The sequence below is a fragment of the Drosophila kikkawai genome, chromosome 2L (genome assembly GCF_030179895.1).
Source record: "Drosophila kikkawai strain 14028-0561.14 chromosome 2L, DkikHiC1v2, whole genome shotgun sequence".
In the NCBI taxonomy this organism is placed as follows: domain Eukaryota; kingdom Metazoa; phylum Arthropoda; class Insecta; order Diptera; family Drosophilidae; genus Drosophila; species Drosophila kikkawai.
Window position 1 is genome coordinate 2,749,837 of NC_091728.1, and position 25,562 is coordinate 2,775,398.

At 38.1% G+C, this 25,562-nt stretch overlaps 1 protein-coding gene and 1 long non-coding RNA gene across 2 annotated transcripts in view; one reads left to right on the plus strand and one right to left on the minus strand.

Annotated features, from left to right (window-relative positions):
• Positions 1-25,562, minus strand: part of Snoo (Sno oncogene) — a 105,112-nt gene that overhangs the window by 45,007 nt on the left and 34,543 nt on the right. The window lies entirely within an intron of this gene.
• LOC138928197 (uncharacterized) lies at positions 14,234-20,611 on the plus strand. Its single transcript, XR_011444696.1, has 2 exons — positions 14,234-14,708; positions 20,580-20,611. It is a non-coding gene; the product is annotated as an uncharacterized lncRNA (long non-coding RNA).

Consider the following 25,562-nt stretch of genomic DNA (forward strand, 5'->3'; position numbering starts at 1 on the left):
CTTACTGCCTCTGACGGTATCTTGTGTCTGAGTGGTAACATGGAAAGCTCATTGAATATGCAAATTATACCGAAAATATTCCCAAGAACAAAAGGAGAGCAGCAGCAGGAGCAGCAGCAGCAGCATCAGAAGCGGAAGAGATGGGGGAATTGAGTAGAGAAAGAGACAACACAGCTTACAGCATAGACAGACAGATGTCAGACAAGACAGTCAAGACAGCGACAGAGAAGCGACACTCCTGATTAGTCCTTGGTAGTAGTTGTGGGGAAGTGGCTTTGGGGCTAGGGTTTTGGGGGGTGGGGTTGAGAGATAAGAGATAACAACAGGGAACAAGACAGGCCACAGACAAGAGACAAGGAGGCAAGGCGGAGAAGAGGTGGCTGGCAGCCACCCAGGCCAAAAAGGGATATTGTTAATGCTGGGCATAATCAAGGCGACAACCGCAAAAGGCAGCAAACTCAATTGCCATCTCGTGTCAGAGTTTTACACATGAAGAAAATTTAAATTAATTATTAGGAGTAAACTGAAAAAAATAGTAATATTAGGCTCCCGAATTTACCTTCCTTGTTATCGATATATTATATCATACTTTTCCTACCCATACACATCTCTAATTGTCTCAAAAACTTTATTCCTTTTAGCAATTTGATAACTAATTAAACAAAACTTGCTCAGCCAAAGTTGTGAAATTTTTCCCCTTACAAACTCTAACTCTAGACATACATAGTTCTATCCTAGTTCCCCCAGTATTGACCCCAAAAGAAATTTCGATATCATGCATTTTTGAAGTGCACTTGAGCTGCCTCGTTGCTCGTGCGAAAAGTTAAGCCCAAACTTTTGACACTTTCCTTTCCCCCCCACCTTGTGCTTCTTCGCCAGAGCTTTTCTCTCAAAGGGAAGTTTTTCCTGGGGAAAACTACTTGGGTTTGGGGAGAACGTGACAAAGTCCCAGAAAGTGCGACAAACCGCAGAAGAGTCGCGGCAGATAGAGTGTGTGTGTGTGGGCGCATAAGTATGCTTTAATTTATGATATTCCCCGGAAAATTGTATTTTCCAGCATTGATTTCATAGCAATTTTAAAGTGCTTTCAATATTGATGCAATTTTCTATTATAAGATGCAGCAAATACGATTTGAAATACATATTTATAAATATCTTAAGAAAAAACCGCAATCAGCAAGGAAAAGCTGGCTGCTGCCGTTGGGGGTGAACAAGAAAATATGAAATACGCACATGGCAACGCAAATTCCCAGGCTTAGAACAGCCCCAGAGAAAAATGGTTGCCCAAGAAAAAAAGCTGTAGAAGAGGCAGACAAAAGCAAGAAAAACTTGCCTGGCAGCAGCAGGAGGAGGGGAAAAAATAAAGCAAAAAAATAAAAAAATAAAAGCCAGCACACGAGCCAAACAACAGCTGGGACAAGCGGACAGGAGGAAAAATAAAAAGGAAAATCCTTAGCGCACAATGCGGGCCACATTGAGGACGACTGGCACACACACCAACCACTCAACCAGCCACCCACCCATCACCAACACCACCACCATGCGCTTCCCAAGGGAAAAAAAATGGCAAAAACGCAACGAACCAAAAATCCACACGGGGCAAACCCTACAGCAACTGCTGTCTGCTACTTGAACATTGAGAGAAAAATATTTTAAAATGATAAACAAATGAAAAAAAATATATAATCCTATATGATTATGAATCTTAAGTTCAAGAAATAATTTTATAATAATTTTTAAAATATTGTTTTTAATGTTAGGACACTTTTTTGGTTAATATTCGTTAGTTAACTAATTTTCTGACAATTTTATTAGGCATTTTGTTTAAATAAATAACAAATAAATACAAATAGAAATTTAGAATCCACAAAATTAAATACCCAAAGCCTTTAGAACTATAAACACAAAATGTAGTTAGCTAAAAAGTCTTTTATAAATTCAAAAATCCCTATATTCCCACTTATTTCTCTTTGTGTATGGCTGCTGCTGTGCTCGACAGTAACGAAATGAATGAAAAACTGCTCTACCTATATACAGCTTTATATATATATATACACGTATATATATCACACAAAAAACACATACACAATCACAGAAGGAAAAGCTATGTAAAAGTGAGAAAAGTGCGCGCCAAAAAATGGGCAGCCAGCGAACGAAGGGGAGGCAAGGGAAAACAGCGGGCGCCATCTGGCGACAGCCAAAGCAAACACTAGAGAGAGGCAGAGAGAGAGAGAGAGGTACAAAAAGAAAGAGAGAGAAAGCGCTGGAGAATTGCGCAAAAATAAAAATAAAAATAAAGCTTAAAAGAGACAGAGAGAGAGAGGGAGAGAAAAAAAGTCTGGGTCTGAGTTGGGTTTTGGGTTTGTTGGTTTCGGTTTTCAGTTGGTATTTTTTTTTTTTTTTTTTTTTTGGGAGGAATAGGAGGAGGAAGTAACGAGCGAAAACGCCATGATGACGTTGTTGCGTCTGCCTCAATTTACTCAGTGTACACACATACACACACACATAAATTCGCATATATACATATAACAGTTAAGAGCCAGACCAGACCGAGGGCCACCCCCAAAAAACCACCCGAATTCAGGCGTCGTTCGGTCGTCGTTTCGTCGCTCGCCGCTCGTCGTTCGTCGTTCGTCGTTCGTCGGTCTGTCGTTTTCGCCATCGACCTAAAAATCAGTTTAGCCCACTGTCTGTGTGTGCCCGTCTGTGTCTGCTCTCTGTCTCTGTGTATGCGTGAGCGATGAGAGTGTGTGCTTGGGGTGTGTCTGTGTGAACAACTGCAAAAAGGAGTGTCTGAAAGTAACGACCATAGCAGAATCAGCAGCAGAAAAAGAAGAGGAGGAGGGGAAAAGCGAAAAATATGTGTAGCATACATTTTGGGGCAGGCATTATATAGCCAGCGAATATTCCATTTGGCATTCTTTCTTTGCTTTTTTTTTATATTTTTTCTGCGTGTCTCTATATATTCTGCTATATATATAGTATATATAAAGAGAGAAAGAGCTCCACCCTCTCTATACGCTTTAAGGCAAACTTTAAAATGCAGCAGACAGCTGATAAAAAGAAAGAAGCTGGGTAAAGTTAAACTTTAAAAGCTTGCCAGCTAAGTGTGTTAGCTAAGAGTATGTGTTTCATACTCTTTAGTGTTCAAAAGAGGAAATAAAACTCCTGGGGCAGATTTCACATAAATATATATTAGAGAACTGCAAAATATTGCAGGGTAAATCATAGTTATGTGAAAGAAAAGCGGGTTTTTATATAGAATAAAGGGTATTAGAAGTTATGAGGTAACTGAAATATAAATAAACAGCAGAAAAACTATTTTAAATACTAAACTAAGATCAAAAAACATTAGGCGATGAGATTTAGCCTTTTCTAAAGGGACTAAAGAAGGTAAAGCTTTAAATAACGAACATCTCTAAGGTTTTTATTAGTTTAAATATTTAATTCATAAATTTTTAACGCAAATTCTTCAGAAATATATTAAATTTATAACCAAACTTTTTAAAGCTCTTTAAACCCCCCCTAAGGCTTCATATATCCCTCCTACCATCAGCACCACATACTTCAAGTTATGGTCTTCTCCTTACTATAATATTTCCTCTAGCAAAATAGGTTATCCATATTCATATAAATGTGGAAAAACTCCCGGGAAATGTAGACAGCAGAAAAAGTGGAGCAGCATAAAAGTCGGTGGCAAAAAGGACGTGACTAGGGCGGAGTTAAAATAAAAACACACACACCCACAACAACACAACAAAAAAAGGAAAGAAAACTGGGATGCATGCAATGTGGGTGCATGTCAAGAGCTCATGACACTGACTGACCGCAAAAATCCCTCCAGCTCTCCCGCTCGCTGTCCGCCGCAGACATGTCAGACATCCAGGCGGCCAATTCATTACGACTCCTCACCTCAGCGAGCCCCCCTCGCCCTCCTTGGACTCTATCCTGCCTCCTTGCCCCTCTTAACCCCATCTTACTGAAAACCCCCTCTTCCTGAATGAGCCCCTGATCGATGGCTCTTCTGTGGTCACGCGACCGTCGCTTCATCGCTTGGTCGACCTACATTCAATTTGCTGGCGACCGCAAAACGCGTCCGACAGTTGACGATTATAACCCAGGCACCATAATGATGATGGCGGAGAAGATGATGATGATGATGATGATGTTGATGGAGATGATGCAGATGCAGATGGATGGCCTGATGTGATGTGCAGGACTTATATAGAGCGAGAGAGATTTCCCATTCAATGGCAGACAACGGCGGAGGCGGAAATATGATTTGTAGTGGGGGGGGGGGGGAGGACGCCTTTCTGCCTTGGGTTTTTGGGTCGGAAAATGCAACGAGGATTGTACTTGTGGGTGGGATTTGGTGGGCATTGAGCTCAGCTTGGGTCTGCTTAGTGGATGTGCCTAGTTGGTAGTTGCTAGTTGACGGGTCCCGTAATGCCTGGACAGTAGATTTAAGCCTGTGATTTGGCGAAGCTTAAAGGCAAAGATCCCTAATTGGTATGGGAATGGGCTGGAAAGGCTGTTTAAAGATAATGTTTATAATAATTAAACTTTTAAAGGTCTTTCTACCCATTTAAAATAAAGAAAAAGGTGTAAGTTCAGGAATATCAAGTATACGCAGTGGTTTTAGGGCATAAATCGAACTGTTTTTCTTTGTGAGTTCTTGATTTACTTAAGGCTATGCTTAAATTGTATTTAAAATTTTATTTTTAAAAGATATTTAAACTGTAAAAAAGTTTATTCAAGAAAAAGTAATATTAAGTATACGCCATGTAGTTAATTATGCATCAAGTATACGCAGTGTTTTCTTATAAATTTCCCCTAAGATCACCCTAAACCCTTATTATTCACCCTAAAAACCCCTTTTAGCAGGTCTTAAACTACATAAAAGTTTAGTTAATTTACCAAACTACACAAAATTGCTTTACTTAAATGCATTTTCATTTGGGTTTTTCCTCTTTGCTCACTAAATAAACCACAGCAAAAAACCCTAGCATTTGAAAAAACCCCAAAGAAAGCTTATATATATATATTTGCCATAGATCCTTCTGTATCCTTGTGCTCCCCTTTTGCCTTTGCGGTTCCTTTTGTTGATACATGTATAGGAGAGTATATATGCATAATGCATCCGCCGCAATATTGTAAAGCGAAAATCAAACTGTAACTGAGCCTGCAGCATATACACATACATACATATATAGAGTACCGAGTACAGTTTGCTGGTTACAATTTTGGTTTTGTGCACAGAGACCCTTCTTCGCTTTGGTCTGCTGTGTGACCTGAATCCTGGTTTGGCCCATTCCTGGCACAGAGCCTCCTCTCCCTCTTCCTGTTGTCCTGTGTTTCTTTTGCCCGCAAAGAGTTGAAGGTCGTTTTGTTTGAAATGCGAAATGAGATGAGAAGCCCGCAACCAGCAACCGGCAACCAGCAACCAGCAAACCAGCAACTGAAACTAACAGAGTCCTTTTCTCAGTTTCTCCCCCCCTCCCAGCAGCAGCAGCAGCCTTTCTCTGCTGCGTTCCTCCATTTCTCACACATTCTCAGTTGGCCGCCGCCAGCACTTTGTGCACCACTTTGGCTAACCACACACACACACAGGGCACATGGCACACTCTCTGGCACACACACTAGCCTCACATTCCATACAAATGGAGAGCCCAAGCATAGCAGACTCTTGACGAGGCTCTGCCATAATGGAGCAATGCGAAATAGGGGGAATAATACTAATACAGTCGAAACTCAGTAAATTATTGTACAAATAAATATAAATAAATGTATATAAAAATATATATAAGATAAGATTTTTGATAGAATTTCTTAAGTAAAGCGAAAATCTACCAGTTAAACTTTATCTGAGTTTGAATTTAGAATTTAAACCATAAATCCACGATTTTCCCAGGCTTATCCTAAAATTTTAAGCTATATTAGAATTTTATTCAACAAACTATAATCCTTGCTTAAAACTTCAAGCTTAGAAATATGATTCCTTGAATTTTCTCACATAACTTTACCATTATTTACCCGGAAAACCCTTTTTAAAGGACTTTACTGTACACAAAGCAGTAACACAAGAACCCGGAGCAGTGTATAAAGAGGACTCGTATGCGTGTGTGTGCTGTGTGTTTGTGAGTGTCCCTCGACTATTTACAATGGAATTGCATTTTCTTTTGTTAGTCAACCACTTGCCAGCTGTAAGTGTGTGTGTGTGTGTGGAGAAAAAATAAGGAAAAACCGAACAGCAACAGCAAACCGAATCTGTAAAGTCCCATCTACCTTTTATTTCATCGTCGTCGTTGTCTCCCTGGGCATTTCCCTATCACTTTTAATCTTTATTATCGATGACACAGCAATAGCAACAACAACAGCAACAACAATAATGGCTGTCAGCCATTTCCCTTCCGTTTTCCCTCTTGCTGTTTATTATATTTTCTATATTTTTTGTTTTCTTTGCCATTTCAAAATGGCGAATGTCTCCTAGTTGCTTTTTGCCTTCCTCCTACAGACCCCTCCCCTTTTTCACAACATTTTCGCAACTTTATGTTGTTGTCCAGCTTTACTCCTATTTTCCCGCCGGCCTTTCCCTTGGATTTCCCAGCAGCGCCCGCCCGCCTGCTGTTTGCACGGCTCGCTGGTCGCGTAATTCAAGCGGAAAGCGTCGCCATAAAAGCCAAGTGGAAAATAAAATAGAAAAAAAAAACAGTTTAAAAAGTTTCCCTTAAACAAAGTATTAAATATGCTAGCGGGGTAAATATTTAAGAATTATGGAATTAATTTGTATGCTTATAAATATATTTTAAATTATATTTTTAGCTTACTTAGCTTACTTTGATATCAAATCTAGTTATTTCTTGTATTAATAAACTATTTTAAAATAAATTTTCTAAAAACCAACGTGTACAAAATACATTTCTTTATATTTTCAATTAAAAACTTAAAATATTTTAATCGACAAAAGACCTATTTCCTTAAAATTTGTATAACCAAAAATCCCCGAAAAATAAAGCCAAATAAATAGAATTTAAATTCATATTCCTATCATTTTTCTCTCTAATTTTTAATATTTATATTCAATCCTATAAAACCCCCTGTAAGGGTATTTTATATAGCTGGGGCCAGGAAAAAAAAGGGAAATGAAAACAGAATGGTCCGAGGAGTCCGACACAACAAGCTGAAGAAGAACAAGCAAGAGCAGCAGCAGCAGCGCCAGAACCTATTTTCCCAATGTGTCCTTCGTCCTATTGTATAACCAACAATGTCTGCCACACCCCGGCTGCCATTGCTCTTCCCTCGCTATCCCTCTCTCTCTATTGCTGCTGCTTTCCCTGCCATTGCTTTTCCGCCGCCAGTTTTCCTCTTTTCCTTTTTTTCCCAGCCTTACCCATTCCCATTTTGTATATTACCAACTGCGTCGCGTCTGAAATTTTCATTTATTTTTTATGCTCGTTCGCTCTTCCCCCTCTTGCCTGCCTCTCTGTCTCGCTCTTTTGGCCGACATAATTTGCTAACTGAAATGGAAAACATTTTCGACAGGCCAAAGGGGCGGGGTCCGGGGCGGCAAAGGACGCGGCAGACACGCGCACCAATACAGGCAAAAGTCAAACGAGCTCACACAGACACAGTCGTCGTCGGCGACGGCGGCGGCAGCAAAGCGGAGGCACAACGCAGAAGGAAAAGTGGGGGGGGGGGGGGGGGGTGGGGGAAATGGGGAAAATTGGGGCGGCAGACGGAACAAGCAGAAAGCACACTGAGAGAGAGAGAGAATGAAGAACAAAGAAGGGAAGGATGTGTCGCCAGGCGAAGAATAAGAGGAGCTGGAAAGCAGAGTCCTGAAAGCCCATTGTCCCCATTGTCCTGCTTTTTGCTGGCTTTGCTTATCGATGGCAAAAGGGACGAGATGTCACACAGTTATGAACTCTGTCCCTTTTTTTTCTTTTTTTGTTCCACACACCCGAAACTAAGTTCTCCTCGTCGTTGTTGTCGCCTTGCCATTAGAGTCCTGCCTTTGTCCTTTGTGTCCTCCGCGTGTCTGTCCTTCACAAACATGTCATAAAGCGCGTGTGGCAGCAACGAGAAATACTATATAATAATGACTGAAAGTCGGTTGAAAAGTCTAACAGCGTCTGTGGGGAATGGAAAATTTTCATTTCCCAGCGTTTACGGTGACTTTCCATAAAATTTTATGGCAAAACAGTGAGTTTTAGGGGGTTAATTTAAAGAAATATAAAGGAAATTAAGGCTTTTTTTTATTTATTTATATATTTATAATAGTTATATTATATTTTTAATTTTTTATAAGCAATTTATAACTTATTTAACGTAGTTTTTAATTTATAAAAAGCAGATCTTATTATTTTTAAGAGTTATCTTGAGGTTTTTATTTTTACAAGTCATATAAAGCTTGTCCAAATTATTTAAATATTTATTTTTTAGAAATCTTTCAAGACAATTATTCACTCTTCCACTGAAAACCTGTTTCATTTTCATTTTAACCCATTTTTCCTGCCACACTGTACGCACTTCCTTTTAACCTTTTTTCCTCCAAAAACCTTTGCCATTTTCCATTGCCTACTTTTTTGGGGATTAAATGGAAACTCTGCCAAGGCTGCCTGCCCATGTTTCTCTTTTGCCTAATGGATCCTTTCTTTCTTTCTTTCCCATTGACCCCAAAAAAAAATTCACCGAAAACAATAGAGGCAAAAATGTATTTTTCCCTTGATTTTTGCACGTTCCAAAAAATATTTCGCTTGGAAATTAGCATAAAGTTGCTAACTGCTTGGAGGAATCATGAAAAACAAATGTTATAAATCGGCTAATGAAATGCGTTTCGAATGGCAGAGAGTGCTAAGTGGAAAAGGCACCAAGGCACGCGTGCTACGAGGAAGGCTGATCCCATCGATCAGCTACAAAAACATGATTGGTGTATAGAGATAAAGCGTAGATAAATCATAGTAATCGAACGAGGGTCTCGAGCAAGGTTTAAAAACAAAAATTAGAAGGGGAAAATAGTAGAAATATATTTAAGAAGAAAAATATCCTTGAAGTGCAGGAAAATATAGGGAAATTTTTTAGATTAAAAAGAAAACTATGCAATTAACTTGAGTCAGAATTTTAAATAAATAAAAAATATATTTAAAATACAGCTTATAAAACCTCTTTAATCTTTTTAATATTTATATTTTTCCTCTCTCTATATTTTCTGGCTTCCTTCCTCTTTTTTTAATATTTTTTCTTTACAACTTCCACTGAATCATTACCGAAGCACCCTGCCTCATTGATCATTGATCAGAATGGAAAGCCATAACTTGGACAGGCAACTTCCATGGCCATGGGGGCCACACACACACACACAATAGATAGGGGCTTTCAAGAGGGGAACCAATAGAACCGAGAGAACTGAGAGCCCAGAACCAGCAACAGTTACATCGACCCAAAGGAAGTCGAGGTCTTTTCAGTCTTTTCAGTCTTCTGTAGTTTTCAGTTGTCGGCACAAGGTTTTCACTCGTCGCTAGAGTCGTCGTCGTCAGGTGATGAATGGTAATGAAAATGTTGCTCTGTCAGTTGTTGCTTCCATTGTTGTTGGCCGATTGTGCTGCGCCGCTGTGTCTGAGGCAAAAGTCGAGAGCCCCAGCCTCAATAAAAACTAATGCACAGCACAGCATAGCCTCAGTTGTAGCCGATAATCATCTGATGTTGCTGCTGCTGCAGCGGTTGTTGCGGTTGCGGCCATGGTTGCAGTTTTGTTTCTGACTTTGGCTTAGCTTGGCCCACTTGTTGGCCACCACCAACGAACAGCGAGCAACTAGTAACTGGCAACTACCAACTACCAACAATCCAAAGACCGACAGGCAAAAACCACCATCGTCGTCGTCGTCGTCATCAAGTGTGGTAGCAGAAAAACATAAAATTTTATGCATTCGTATTTCTTGTGAAGCGCGGCAGTCAGCAATACGCCCCAAAGCCACCGACACCCACCCGCTTGTCCCTCTTCAAGATGCTCTCTATGACACTGGGGGAAAAACTGGGGGAGTTGAGGTATTAACAAGGCTAAAGATAAAGGGAAACATTTTGAGCTTTAAATTCCCTACTCACTCTATAAAACCAATCATAAAATATGAAAATATAAATAAAATATACCCCTCAAAAAATCCACAAAAAAATACTTTAAAGTGTAACAAACAATTGTCGGTTTTCTCTAACGTTTTGTTATTGCCGCTGCCGCAACTGCCTGCTCGTTGCTGTTCGCTGGCTCGTTTTGATTAATCTGACATTGTAATGCAAAAAAGCATTTGGCAACTTGGCGGAGGAAGGAGAATGGGAAACAAGTTATTACCGCAAAACAGAAAGAGACCCCAAACTGCACTAGCCTCGTGTTCAACCCAGTTAAAAGGCCAAACTTGACCTGGCCATGGAACGGATTTAGATGTATCCCCAAAGTTGAAGCAGCAGCAGCAGCAACAGCAGCAGTGGCAGTGGCAGCACCAGCTGCCCAACAAGAATTATGGCCTAAAAAGCCAAAAGAAGGGGGCGGCAGCAGTAGTACTGATTCGTAGCATAATTTCTCTTTTCTTTTAGCGAGACGCCCACGTTTCTGGCACGAGGCAAGAAATAAAATTGCGGAAATGATTCCAACAAATTGATAGGCAGGCTTTCTTGTAGGGTAAATAGGAGCCGTTGCAGCGGCTTTATTGGGTAATTGGCAAATGTAGCAAAATGCTTCTGGTGAGGAATGAAAAATCAGGGGAAAACAAGAAAGGAAGCTGACTTGAAGTTCGTATATCCTAGCAGTTGGTAAATTATTTATTAAAAATGGTATAAAATTGCATAATTAAGACAAACACGTAAAGAAAATGCTCTTTCATAGAAATATATAAATTTAAATATCCTAATTTTAAAAGATAATATTCTTGGGAAATTTAAAGCTTAAAAATATTATAATTAAGTCAAAATAGGTTCAAATTTAATTTAAAATTAAAACTGCTTTGGTAATTTTCCTGTAAAAGGTTTTTTATATATAAAACCCTTATCAAATCACGATTTTAAATTCCTAGAAAATTACAAGCATTCGTAGATGATTTTAAAGATTATTTGGCGAGACCCGTTTTCCATGATTCAGTTACAAAACGAATTGATTTTATAGTATAAATTGATATATTATTTCTATATAAGCGTTGAAAATGTAGAATTTCAAGTCAGATTCACAAATCAGTTTAAGGCAGTCAGTCATCACTCTAACAAATGTTTAGAAATCGAAAATTTCTCATTATTTTGATCCGGTTTCTGGGTCTTTTGGTTTTATTGAATCCAACCCAAGCTGAGGTACCTTGTAGTAAATATCCAGGACTTGGTTGTGTTTTCTTAAACAACAGAGAGGTCAAAAGACAACAACATGTAAACGCCACAGAATTTCTATGCAAGCAAATGCCCAATGGATTGTGTTGATTATAAACTAATATAAAATAAAATAAATAAAGAACAAATGCCCAATTATTAATAAAATAATATAAAATAAAGAACAATATATAAAAACACAAACAAACTTAGATTTTTAATGCTAAAGAAGAGTATAAATATTTAAAACTGTTTTTGTCAAACGAATCGAATTGATTTTACACTCTTGTTTTAAATTTATAAACCTTGAAAATATATAAAATCAATTCAGTCTCTCAATTCATTTCAAATCTATCAGTAATTTGTTTTAAAAATGTTTAAAAATCGTAAATCGATCATTTGGATCCTGTTTGTGGCTCTTTTGGGTTTAATTCAACTCCCCCAGGCAGAGGCATGGTGCTGGGCAATGTTGTTGTTTAAAAAATGTAAAAGAAACTCATAAGAAAAAAACATAACAACTTGTAATATTTACTAAATAAAAACGAGACCAAACAAATATCCCTAAAATAGGCAAAAATACAGGCACTTAAAGTCCTGCGAAGATATTTGCTTAAAGTGGCGGCTTTAATGTTTTTTTTTTGCAAAAGGAAAACCCAGACCCAGCCACGCCCAAGCCAACGAAGAGGAAAGAAGGAGAAAGGCTGCAAGAAAATGGGGGTAGGGGCTGTGTGTGTGGGTGTGGAGGTGGTGTGTGTGTGTGTAAGGAAAGGACGACATAAACTTGGAATGTTGAATGTGCCTCAAACTTTTGCTGACATGACTGTCACTAATGCCAAACACGCGCCACAGTTTCAGACACAGACACACACTCGCAGACGCACAACAAACACGCACACCCATACCCATAAAAATATATACAGATATTTATATATATAGAGGAAAATGTACAAGTACAGTGGCAGACATAACGAGCCATACATTTGGCACAGAAAGGCACACAGCACACGAACACACTCTCACCCGGAGCAGCACACACACAACACACAAAACTGTGTCGCACTCACAGACGGCCAGGAAGAAGCAGCAGCAGAAGAATCCAAGCGGAAGTGGGGGTAAAGAAGCAGCAGCAGCAGCAGGAAGTGGGTGGCGGTGAGGAAACGGAAGGCTCTGGGGCGCGGCAGCTGGCGTCTAGTAATGCTGGCAGACAGCACATACTGTAGAGAGAGAGAAGGAGGGGAAAAGAGAAAGAGAGGACAGCAGAGCTCTGCTGGTTATGCGTGGGACAGAGAAAGATAAGGCGCCGCCTATGTAGAAGCCGGGGAAAAGTGTTTTTCCTTTTATTTTCCTTTTTTTCCTTCATTTTTTTATTTTGTTGCTTTTGCCCTGTCGGGTCGTCCCAAAAAGCAATTTCCCCATTTATGGCCAACATTTCGGTCTCGGCAGACGCTGCCCAGCCACCCAATTAAGCCATAAGACCCACAGAAACACATACCCACGGAACACCACCCTCACAACACCCCCTCATAACACACCCCCTAGAATTTCATTTCCCTGGAAAAGCTGTTGTTGTTGCCACCACAACCTACAGCAACAAAATTTGTCTGAGGGCGTCGTCATTCGATTCAGATAGGGCCTTCCTTTTCACTCATTCCTCATCACTCGCTGAAAGTTTTCTTCTAGGGCAAAAAGTTTTCTCCTCTTTCCTAGTTTTTTCTTTTATTTTTTTTTTGTATAAGTTTCTGGCGCTTCTTCTGCTTCCTATTTCCTTAGCCGACATTTCTGCTGCTTCTAGCCAACTTTCCCTGCCTTTTGCTCTTTGGAAGAGGAGCAGGCAGGAGAAAGAGGAGCAGCAGGCGATAGAGGAGCAGGATGAAGAAGAGCAGTATGAGGAGTAGGTGGAGGTTGAGGAGGACTGTGTTACCCCCTCGGGTATGATGATGAAGGGAACTTTGACTGGCTGGCCCACTTGGACGCCCTTTTGTCTTACGACATCGACTGGCCAGCGGAGAGACACACAGCCTCATCTGAGGCAGGCAGGAAGCTGTACCCTTTCCCCCCGTTTTGTTTTAGTTTTTTTTTTATATTCCCTAAGGCTTTTCACTATTCTTCTTTCTAAAATTTTCTTTTTATTTGTTGCTCTTTTTTTATGTTTTACTTTTTTTTCTTATTTATTGTTCGTTTTCCTTTTCAGTTGCATAGTCTCAAGGGTGTTTTATGACATCTCATTCTTCTTGGTAGTTTCCTTTTTCTTATTTTTCTCTCCCTTCTGCATTTTATTGATTTCAAAGTTGAAGAGGAATTTCATTTTGTGCCAGAAGATCATCATGTGACCTATTTTTGAGTTTCTCATTTTTGGTTATATATAATGAATTTATTTATATTGCTTATTGATATTTTAAATATTTATTTATTTAAGAGGAAAATTACTACTACGAATAAAAATTGTATAAATATTTTTTTAACAAAAACTCTTCTCTTAAACCTCATAAAAAATATAAAATAAATAAATTATAAATCCCCAATAAATTATAAATTCTCAAGCAACTGAGAAAAGCTTTAATCTCTGCAATCTCACAGACTCCGAAGCACTTGTGAACACGTGTTGGACTGTTTAACTTGAGTTTTTTCTTATTTTGTCTACCTTTTTTTGTTCATTTTTTTCCTTATTTTGTTTGCCTTCTTTCATGTCTATCAAATAAGGTGCGTAAACAGGTGTCAAAAATTGAGTAGCAACCGCTTGTAAGTCAATAGCAGAGTCTGTGGCAATAAAACCAGATCTAACAAGTTATTGGTCATGTTTTTTGTTGGTTTCTTTTTTTTTCGTTTTTTTTTTTTGGCTCGTGAATAAAGACGAAAGGTAATGCGATTGAAAAAAAAAATAAAGTAAAATCAAATAAAGCGAATGTAAATCATTTGAGACGCCAATTGACGTTGGGAAATTTCAACCAGCTAAAAAGCTGCTCTAATTGTATGTAATCCCTAAGAAAAAATAAACTTGTTTGATGTTGGTGAGTGTGTTACGGCTATGGTTGGTACCTTTTATAAATTTAATAAGCATTTAATGTATAATTTTGCAGTTAAATTATTATGTTTACGGTTTTAAATAACATAAGTAAATAAAATAAATTCAAACCTAGTTAGAAACACACTTAAATTTCAATATTTCCCAGTAAAAACATTAAGTTTACCCCATTTTCTTAATTTAAAGGGTATTAAAAAACCGCCAACTTGAAAATAAAGTTGAAACAAAATTTGTCATAAAATGATGTCTGATTGTGTGATATTGTTTGTAAGAAACCGCAATCTACTTACATGTGACAGTTAAGCGGCTTGAAAACCACAGCTTCAAAAAAAAAAAAATTAACCAGGTAAATGTGGAGCTCACCTGCAAATAGAGCAAAAGAGAGGAGAGAAAATCAGTGAAAAAAATTCAATCAGGTATCAATGAAATAGTTTTTGGCATTATTATTTGCTACCCTTCGTTGCTGTTTTTATTTTCATTTCTTGTTTCTTACTTTTTGCCCACATTTTTGCATTGAGCGTGCCAAAAATGTTATTTTCATTATTGTTGTTGCAAATAGCAACAATTTTAATTGCTGCAATGCCTGCAATTAATTTGTCAATAAAACACATTTTGGCTTTTAGCGAAAGAGCAGCAGCAGTGTTTTCACTACTTTTCCCTACTTTTCCTTCTTTGAGGATCTGCACTTTGCTGCGTTCTATTTTCTTCGTCATCTTTTCTTTTTTTCCCTCTTTTTCTGCCAAAGATTTATGTTGCTGCACCCCGTCCCCTCCCCCTGAGTTGTACCAAAATAAAAGGAAAAAAAAGTAAAAGAAATATTCTTTGCCAGACTCGTGGCAATTATTTTCAATTTCACTGCAATTTTTCCCTTTATTTTTGCTCGGTTTTTGTTTTTCGCGTTTCTTTGACAGCGCAGGCAGCGTAAATTTTTCTAAAATTGCTTATGAGCAGGCCTATACTATACTAGTATTTAGACCTATGCCAGTATTTCCTCACACAAAATTAACAAAAAGGGAAGCTAACTTCGCAAGCCGAAGTTTTAATACCCTTTCAAGGGAGCCGAAAATCGTTCATAACTAACTCAAAAAAGCCTCAAATTCAATTCGGAAAGCTTTTCTGTGCTAGTTTTTTCAAGGCTAACAAATCTGCATACCAAATTAGAAATCAAAATTTTGGGTCATTTTTGAGAATTTTAATGATGTAACCCCTTTCATTTTTTTGCAAAAATGGCTCAAAATTTAATTTCTTCCGGACATGGCTAGAAAGAAGCGCCTGTTAATGCTGATCAAGAATATATATGGTTTATAGGGTCGGAAATGATTCCTTCATTCCATTTTGACCTTCTGACTAAAACATAAATACCCTGGGAAGGGTATAAAAATAAATACACAAATTGCAGAAATATAAGCGAATATTAAATACGCTGCAGCCTTATAATTCCCAAATTATGTACTATATTTTTTTTTGGGTGAGTCACTATTCTTTCACTTTCAATTTGTATTTATTTCTCCCTCATTTGAACTACCAACAGTTCGGGGAAGGGTTTCCTTTTGAAGAGGAAATTGAGGGGCCTACAAGTGGATAGGGATCACATAAATTGTTCCAAATGGTTGCAATAATATGCAAATCGCTGCCATCACACAGGCTTTGGGTTCTGGCACCCAATAAATTAACACAATAAATTCAGCAAAAAAAATAAAAGAAACAAACAGAAAAAATATAAGAAGGAAAAAGGAAATATAGAAACCTTTCCTTGAACTATAGAGAAAGTTACTAAGTTTAAATTGTAAATATTTGTGTAATGAGTTTATATTTAAAATATTTAATTATTGAATTTATATTTAAAATATTTAATTACTGAGTTTATATTTTAAATATTTAATAACTACGTTTCTTGGTCTATAAGCTTGAAAATGTAATAGAAAGAAATTGGTAATGCAAATTATTAATTTAATTAAAGTGTATGACTTTCCCCTTTCCCCTAAAAAAAAAATATTTAAAATTGATATATACAATTCTATATTTTTATTATTTAGGCATATTGTTATTTAATTAATTTTAACAATTTTACAAAAATAAATAAAAATAAAAAACTAAAAGCAGCTAAAATTCCAAAGTAAAAAATGACTGAGGAAAAATAAGAATTTTCCAGAGCGGCGTCAGTTTAGTGTTTTTTTTGTTTGTCGCCAGAAAGAGAAAGCAAACTCAATAGCCGCCAAAGTGAGACAGACAGACAGGCATTGTTGTCCTTTTTGCGTGCTAAAAGCGAACAAATAGAAAAACCGACGGAGGGACAGACGGCGTCAAAATGGCGTCGCCAATATGTCGCCGGGCATTGGAATATGGGCGACGCGTCTATTCCAACCCAGCGATATCCCCGCTTGTCTATAAAAATCCCCTCGACACAGTACTGGGTTTTAAGCACTGAGAAAAAAAATATAAGATCAAAAATGAGTACATAATTATTAGTATAATTTAGTACTAATTTTTTAAATTAATTTTTAATGGAATAGAAAATATCTAAATGGTGAAAGAACTAATTTCTTCTATTTGTCGTATATGGAAAATAAAGATATTCGAATTTAACATTTTTTAAATACTAAAACTACCTAAGAATTATAGTAAAACAAATTCTGTAAATTCTTTTTTTGAAAGTTAAGAAAGGAAAATGTATTATAACCTTAATATTTAATTCATTTATATTGTTTTTAAACATATAAAGCAAACAATTCCATGTTAAGATTATATTTAGTGTCATAACTACTTGAAAATTCTAGAGAAAAACCCTAAAACTTGTTACTTTGAGTGATTTATCAAGCCAAATATACAGTTTTTATAAGAATTATTATTTTTTATTATTTTTAAGGCTTTTATTAAATTTTTTCAGTGTATCTTTTGCCCCTCTATGCATTGCCATGGCTGTTGTACTTTTTTCTAGTTGTGGGGAGCGTTAATTGCCCCCTTTGAGCTGAGTGACAGCGAACGATAAACGAGCAAACAGTTGCAAAAGTCGCCAGATCTTGAGGGAGAGTGAAGAATATGTGTATTGCGTATACCCAATATATACCCTTCCTGCATCCCGGCATCCCTCTAATGCTGTTTTATTTATACGAGCGAGCATCATCATTATCATTTGTCTCCCCTCCTCTCGTCGTCGTCGTCGTCGTCTCTTTCGGTTTGCCATTTTTAATTTAGCAAATGTTGTAAATTTACGCTAATTTATTGCGTGTCGCAAGGAGGAGGAAAAGGAGGAGGTCTGCCTGTGCCTGGGGCCTGGCCTGGCCTGGTCTTTTGGTCTCGCATTAGTCACTCTTGGTTGGTGGCCATAGCTAATTGCTGCTAAAAAAAAACGGCAAAGAACAACGAGGAAATAAAATCCTAACCAGGACATCTTAATCGCCATAAAAATACAGTTTTGATTTACTATCAACCAGCCACAAATTTATGTGGAAAGAAGGCCAGGAGGAGAGGTGCCAACACCATTTTGCATAAACAAACAAACTTGGGGTATAGAGAGAGCAGCAGGCACTCGGGTTGCACCTGAAGGAGTTCTGACAATAAATCACACGGACACCCGGAAAAAGAAAAGGATAAAACCGCTAAAGGAAAGTCCAAGAGGGGGAAAAGTAGAGCAAATTTACAGAGGAAATAAAATTTATAAATAATATTAAAAAAATATAAATATAATCTTAATTATAAAATATAATATAAATATTCAGTAGTTTGTTTCTAAATACTCTCCTTTTATTTATAATACAATTACGTATTTCTACAAAATTTATTAAATTGTAATACCCAAAAGAGATAGGCAACCTCAAGCATCATTTATCATAATACGCATTCCCTCTTTAACTTTAACGCTTTAATTAATATTGAAAATTATGCACAGTGCACCTCTGAGACAGGTGTAAGTTTGCCGCTTCGCTCGACTCAACTCGACTCTTCCCCTGCCCCTCAACCTACCTCGGCCTCCGTATCTGCCTTCTAATGCAAAACTGCGCTAATTATGGACAACATTTGTTCCCACAGGCCAGCGGTTCGGGAAGGCGGGACAACTTGAGGTTTTGGTGTCACCGGGGGTTGTGGTTGCTTGCGGGATTGGGTTTGGGAGACACCAGAGGGGAACCCCCCTTTAAGGCTACATCAAAGACAAGTCTGCTCCTCGAAATGGCTTTTAATTACAGCCTCGTCGTGCAAGAGGTCGACCATGTTGGGGGTAGACATTGTCGTCGTCGTCGTCGTCGTCCGGATGAAGGTGGCCTGGCCTAGGAGCCAGAGGAACCAGAGGAGGAGTAGATGACAGTGGAGACGGCGGTGGAGTTGTTGCTTGTCGCTTGTTTGCATAATTTATTGTAATGAGACCGCGGGATGTTGCGGCGGTTTTGCTCTCTGCGGAATTGCCGTGGAGAGTTGGCCAAATGGGAAATGCGAGAAACAGGAGCGGAAGGAAGGAAGGAAGGCCAGGCTTTCAAGGAACCCAAAGTGCACTTAATTTCTAGCAGTTTTTGAGCTTTAATTGTTAAGAGAAATAATAGTTTTTGGTTGCTATAATAATTTATCAACTAAAAAAGGAAGAATTTATTACCAAAAATATTTTTGAAATGTTTTTTTAGGGTAAAAGATCCTAAAGGTTAAAAATCTGACTAATAACAAGAATTTTACTTCATCTTTCTTTCTCTTTTATCATCATATTATTAGGAATTCTTCTTAAAAAGCCACAAAAATTATTATTCCCATTACCCTTGATGATTTATTTAAATTGGAATGCCCACTGTCCCACTGCCATTATTATTATTTTCTTAATAATCATACTTTTCATAGTCTTCCAATGTAATCATCATCGTCATCATCATTGTCCCTTGTTTGCCTTTTGGCACAAATCATGGCTCAAGGTTTGCCAAAGCGAAAAATAAGCAGAGAAAAAAAAAGTATACGGGTGAAAAACCCCAAAAACAACAATAAACAAATGTCTAATGAAAAAATTTTCATGAAAAATCGCTGCAAAGGCAGCAAACGAAATAGAAATAGAAGGCAATCGCGCGCTTCTCTTTCAATTAATTTGTGGCAGAAAAGGGTGAACGGGGTAGCGGGGAAAAGGCAAAAAGGAAAATTTTCTAGCTTGAGTTTATTTGTTTTAACGGCCGAGAGCAGTGCCAAAGTGCAGCAAATGAAATATTAATTAGGGGGCCACAAATCCCCATGAAAAGTGCAATATAGAGAAGCTCTATAAATAGTGAAGGGGAAAAGCTATAAAATCATAAGGTCAGCGAAAAAAGGGAAAGGAAATCGAAGTGTGGAATTTATAGCCTAAAATAACAAACAATTATGATCAGGGATAGTTTTGTTATTAATTCAAATAAGGTCTTAAAAGTGTCTTTAGTTTTATAAAAGATATTTCCCAACTTTTGTAGATAATTGCTTTGATTCTTAGTTCCTCAATGTAAATTAATTTAAATTTAGTTTTGAGTAACTGAAAATTAAACTTGGCAGAGTTTTCTGCAACTGAATTTGTGTCAAACCTGAAGCCCGCAGCAATTAAGGACATCAGCATCAGGGATGCGCGCCTGCCACAGCACTCCGAAAAAGATAAATGCAACTACTGAAAATGGGGGTGCCTTGAAAGGGGCTCCAAAATGGGGTAAATAGGTAAAACTTCCACCCACAATTCCGTGTTCACTCTTCAACAATGCACACACAACAGGATGGCCTGGCGTCTCTGGCAAACTGGGTCAAAATTATAAACACGTTATCTTCTCATGCAAATGGCACACAGACCAGGCTGAAAAGGGGGGAATCCCACAGAGACACAGAGTGAGGGGGAGTCAGAGGGAGACGTTGACATGGCGGCAGACAGGCAAAAGGAGACAAAGCCAGGCAGCAGAGAGAGAGAGAGAGAGTGTGAGAGCGAGTAGGAATGCAAATTATCCTGGCTAGCAAACATGAAAAATGCAGAAGCCATCGGGCTTTGGCATCCATAAGCTAAAATGGATGAAATTTGTGTATAGATTAGGAAATTTTATGAGGAAATATATAGCGAGTTTAACAAGATATATCTTAATGTTTAAAAAATAAATAATTACCAAATAAATAAGATAAATTTCCGCTTTAAATAGTTTTCAAGGGTATTTAAAATTATTCAATATAATATTATTATATTAGTTTTGTTTCTGAAAAATTATCCAAATTAATCGCACCCTTTTTTTAAATTTAATTGCAGCAAGCTGCCAGGAACTGAAAGCGGGTGCTGAAGGCGAGACAGAGATCGTTGGCAAGGAGGATCAGGACGAGGAGGAGCAGAAGTGGACCAAGTGCCACCAAGACCGAGTAGAAACCACTGGGAACAACCTCCGACATTCCCACATGCCTCACCTTTTCTTCTTTTATTTATTTAAAGCTGAAATAAATAATAAACCTTAAAAAATTTGATATTTTTGAGTTATGAGGAGGATGCGGTTTTTTTTGGGTGGGATAATTTAAACAGGCTTAATGGAAGGGCATGCAAAATAGCAGATAGAATTTTTTACATTTTTTTAAAATATTTTAACTGCCAAATTTGAATTTGAATTTAACTGCCAAATTTGAATTTGAATTTAACGACGATCAGTTTCAGTGTGACCAGGTGCAGTTATAAAATAACACCTAAATTTGGATTCAAAAGGTTTGAGTCTCCGCTTACTTGCGCCGGCTCCTAAATGGTTCGAAACTTTGACTTTTTATAACAGTTTATACCAGTTCTCAGTTGCTTGCTGCTGATTTCTGATCGCCTGTTACCCCAATTTGGGAAACGGGCAATTTGCATGGAAATGTTCGGAAATTTGGATGGTCTGCTGTAGGGATGTTGTTGTACAAAGGTTGTTGTTGCCATCAAGCTGTTGTTGTCGGCAACATATAGGTATAAATGCATAAAATGAAATATAACAGTTTATACCAATTATAATTGTTGCCCAAATGTTTTTATAACAGTTTATACCAGTTTTCAGTTGCTTGCTGCTGGTTTCTGTTCGCCTGTTACCCCAGTTTGGAAAGCGGCCAATTTGAATGAAAAGTTTTGCTCTGGCATCAGTGATGCTCACTTCCATCAGTGATGCTCACTTCCATCAGTGATGCTCACTTCCATCAGTGATGCTCACCTCCATCAGTGATGCTCACCTCCATCAGTGATGCTCACTTCCATTAGTGATGCTCACTTCCATCAGTGATGCTCACTTCCATCAATGATGCTCATCATTGGTAGTTAGTGACATGCCATTTTGTCCCAATAATGCAAAATAGCTAGATGAGCATCACTGATGCAGATGAGCATCACTGATGGAAGTGAGCATCACTGATGGAAGTGAGCATCACTAATGGAAGTGAGCATCACTGATGGAGGTGAGCATCACTGATGGAAGTGAGCATCACTGATGGAAGTGAGCATCACTGATGGAAGTGAGCATCACTAATGGAAGTGAGCATCACTGATGGAGGTGAGCATCACTGATGGAAGTGAGCATCACTAATGGAAGTGAGCATCACTGATGGAAGTGAGCATCACTAATGGAAGTGAGCATCACTGATGGAGGTGAGCATCACTGATGGAAGTGAGCATCACTGATGGAAGTGAGCATCACTGATGGAAGTGAGCATCACTAATGGAAGTGAGCATCACTGATGGAGGTGAGCATCACTGATGGAGGTGAGCATCACTGATGGAAGTGAGCATCACTGATGGAAGTGAGCATCACTGATGAAAGTGAGCATCACTGATGGAAGTGAGCAAAACTTTTCATTCGATTTGGCCGCTTTCCAAACTGGGGTAACAGGCGAACAGAAACCAGCAGCAAGCAACTGAAAACTGGTATAAACTGTTATAAAAACGTTTGGGCAAAAATAATAATTGGTATAAACTGTTATATTTCATTTTATGCATTTATACCTATATGTTGCCGACAACAACAGCTTGATGGCAACAACAACCTTTTTACAACAACATCTCTACAGCAGCCCATCCAAATTTCCGAACATTTCCATGCAAATTGCCCGTTTCCCAAATTGGGGTAACAGGCGAACAGAAATCAGCAGCAAGCAACTGAGAACTGGTATAAACTGTTATAAAAAGTCAAAGTTTCGAACCATTTAGGAGCCGGCGCAAGTAAGCGGAGACTCAAACCTTTTGAATCCAAATTTAGGTGTTATTTTATAACTGCACCTGGTCACACTGAAACTGATCGTCGTTAAATTCAAATTCAAATTTGGCAGTTAAATTCAAATTCAAATTTGGCAGTTAAAATATTTAAAAAAAATGTAAAAAATTCTACATTTGAATTTGAATTTAACTGCCAAATTTGAATGTGAATTTAACTGCCAAATTTGAATCAGTGATACTCATCTGGCTATTTTGCATTATTGGGACAAAATGGCATCTCACTATCTGTCAGTGATGCTCATCTAGCTATTTTGCTTTGATGTTTCTTTCATTTTCCACCGCAAGAATGCCCTTCCATTGAGCCTGTTTAAATTATCCCACCCAAAAAAAAACCGCATCCTCCTCATAACTCAAAAATAACCCATTTTTTAAGGTTTATTATTTATTTCAGCTTTAAATAAATAAAAGAAGAAAAGGTGAGGCATGTGGGAATGTCGGAGGTCGTTCCCAGTGGTTTCTACTCGGTCTTGGTGGCACTTGGTCCACTTCTGCTCCTCCTCGTCCTGATCCTCCTTGCCAACGCTAGGGTATAAAAACCATCTCAAATAAATACCTCCTATGCTTGTTAATCCTTCCCCAAATCTTTCTTTTTTATAACGCAATTTTCCCCATTTTAAACAAATAAAATAAAATGTAAATAACCTTTCATAAAACCTTAAATTATTCCCCACTTTTAAATCCGCTTTTAAAGCTGCGTTTTTCATTATTTTTTTGCACTTCATAAATTCCCCTAAAAATTAAAAGGCAATTGTTATTTGTCGGATTTGCTTTTTTTTCTGGTAATAATTTAGGGGTTGCACTGGGGATTTACTTCGCATCGCTGCCTTCGCCTGCAATTGTTTGTTGCTATATTTATCGATGTAATTTGACCGCACACACAGTTCGCACAATAAAACGAGTTGTAATTGCCCAGAGATCCCTATCTGGAGCTGCGTCTTTATATGTGCATATATATAACTCTATATATCTGGCCGAAGAACATGGCTTTCATTGCGTGTAAATGATATTTAAAAAACACTCGAATGATATTTATCCCCCCCGGATTCGGGCTGCGGCTACTAATAAAGGAAAATTTACAAATTGCGTGAGCTCAGAGCAAACTATTTTCCTCCCCGCCCCCCTTTGGACAATTTTCCGCTGAACTTATTAAAAATCAGACTTTTTAATTAAATGATTAAAATCGGCCAAGAGAGAGGGAAGCCGCAGACAAAACAAACCACAAAGATGATGACCATTCGCTCATTCATTTGGCCATCTATCCCAATCCAACACAACCCAACTCGACTCATCCCCACTCATCCTCCATTCAGTCAGTCAGTCAGTCAGTCATTCATTTATTCTTCTTCAGGTTCTCCTCTTCCAGGAAATTTCTCACACAATTTTCGCGCGCATTTTCCGCGGCTTAGCCAACTCGGCTTCCACATCTACTTCTCTCCCTTTGCTCCCGGAAATGGCGAAAATGGTAAACCGCTGGGAAAAGCCATGGTCAGATGGAAAACAGCTCGCTGCCTCTCAATTGATGCCGCATTCGTCACACAATTTTTCCCGGCCAGCAGCAGCATATGGGGGAAAACTAATCAGTTGGTGGGGTCTTTCACTGGGAGAAAAGTTTAGGGGAAAGAAGGTTCCAAGAGGAAATCAAACTACAAAGGAAAAGAGTTTTCGGTTAGTTTGTTAATGATAGGAAAAGTTTCAAATAATAAAACAATTAAAAAATCTTGCTAATTTCATATAGAAAATATTATTAGATTTCATATGATAGAAAAAACTAGTTTAGAAAAGCTTTCGAAATTAAATTTGATACTTTTTTGGCAAAGTTGATTGGTTTAAAAAATACTATAAAAATATGGAAATAACCATTTAAAGAATTAGCACATTTTCGGTCTTCCCGAAGGTTACTTTGATTTTATTCAAGGAAGCAATCATTTCCCACCCTATAAACCATATATATTCTTGATCAGCATCAACAGGCGCATCGTTCTGGCTTTGTTCGGAAGAAATTTTTTTTTGTGCCATTTTTTCAAAAATTGATAAGGGGTTACATCATGATTTTTTCCAAAATTTGACCAAAAATTTGATTTCTTAAAAAGTTAAATTTTGAATGCAGAATTGTTAAACTAGAAAAAACTAGCACAGAAAAGCTTTCCAAATTGAATTTGGTGGGTTTTTGGCTTAGTTATGATAGATTTTTGAATCGATACCATGATCCTATGAAACTACAAGGGTATTTAAATTTATGTTTTTCGAAGTAAGCTTTCTTGCTTTATTTTTAATAATATTAGTTCTATATATTTAACAGATTATTAATTTATGTTTAAATATCCTTTATCTTTATCTACTTTCAGATCAAAAATAAATATATGTATTAATAAATCAACATTTTCGGATATTCCCATTTCTTATTAAGTTCAAAGGTTAGTGTTTCTCCTACATCCTAGATCACAAAAACTTACTATAACCTTAAATATTTATACATTTCAGATCCCTTTTCCCCTCAGTGCTGAACCTATGTACCTATAAGGCCACAAGTAATTCCTAAGCCATTTGAATGCGACGACAACAACGACGACGACGACGACGAGGAGTCCAAAGTTGAGCGCAATTGACATGTGCACCAAGAGAGACTCTGGGGCTGATCCGTCAGGCAGGACGTCTTGGACGTGGAATATATAGACGGATGACTCGGCTGGCAACCGTCTTGGATTGGCATTTGAGCTGAGTTTGGCTCGCAACCTGGCCAAAGATATTGGCTTGCTTAATTGCCAGCTCACGTTTCGGCTCGCCTGCTTCGATTCCCCCCCACTCTGTGGCCTGACATTTGCCCAGCCCCGCCCCACCACCTCGTCCACCTCCTCCTCCCTGCTCCTGCTTCTTTGCCTTCCCAAATGGAAGACAAATCGCTCAGAGCAGCAATGCAACAAATGCAACAATGGGCAATGGCATTGGCAGCCGGATAATCAGCGATATATAGACTCGCAGCAATGGCAAACAGCAGACGACTTTGCGACTCTGTGA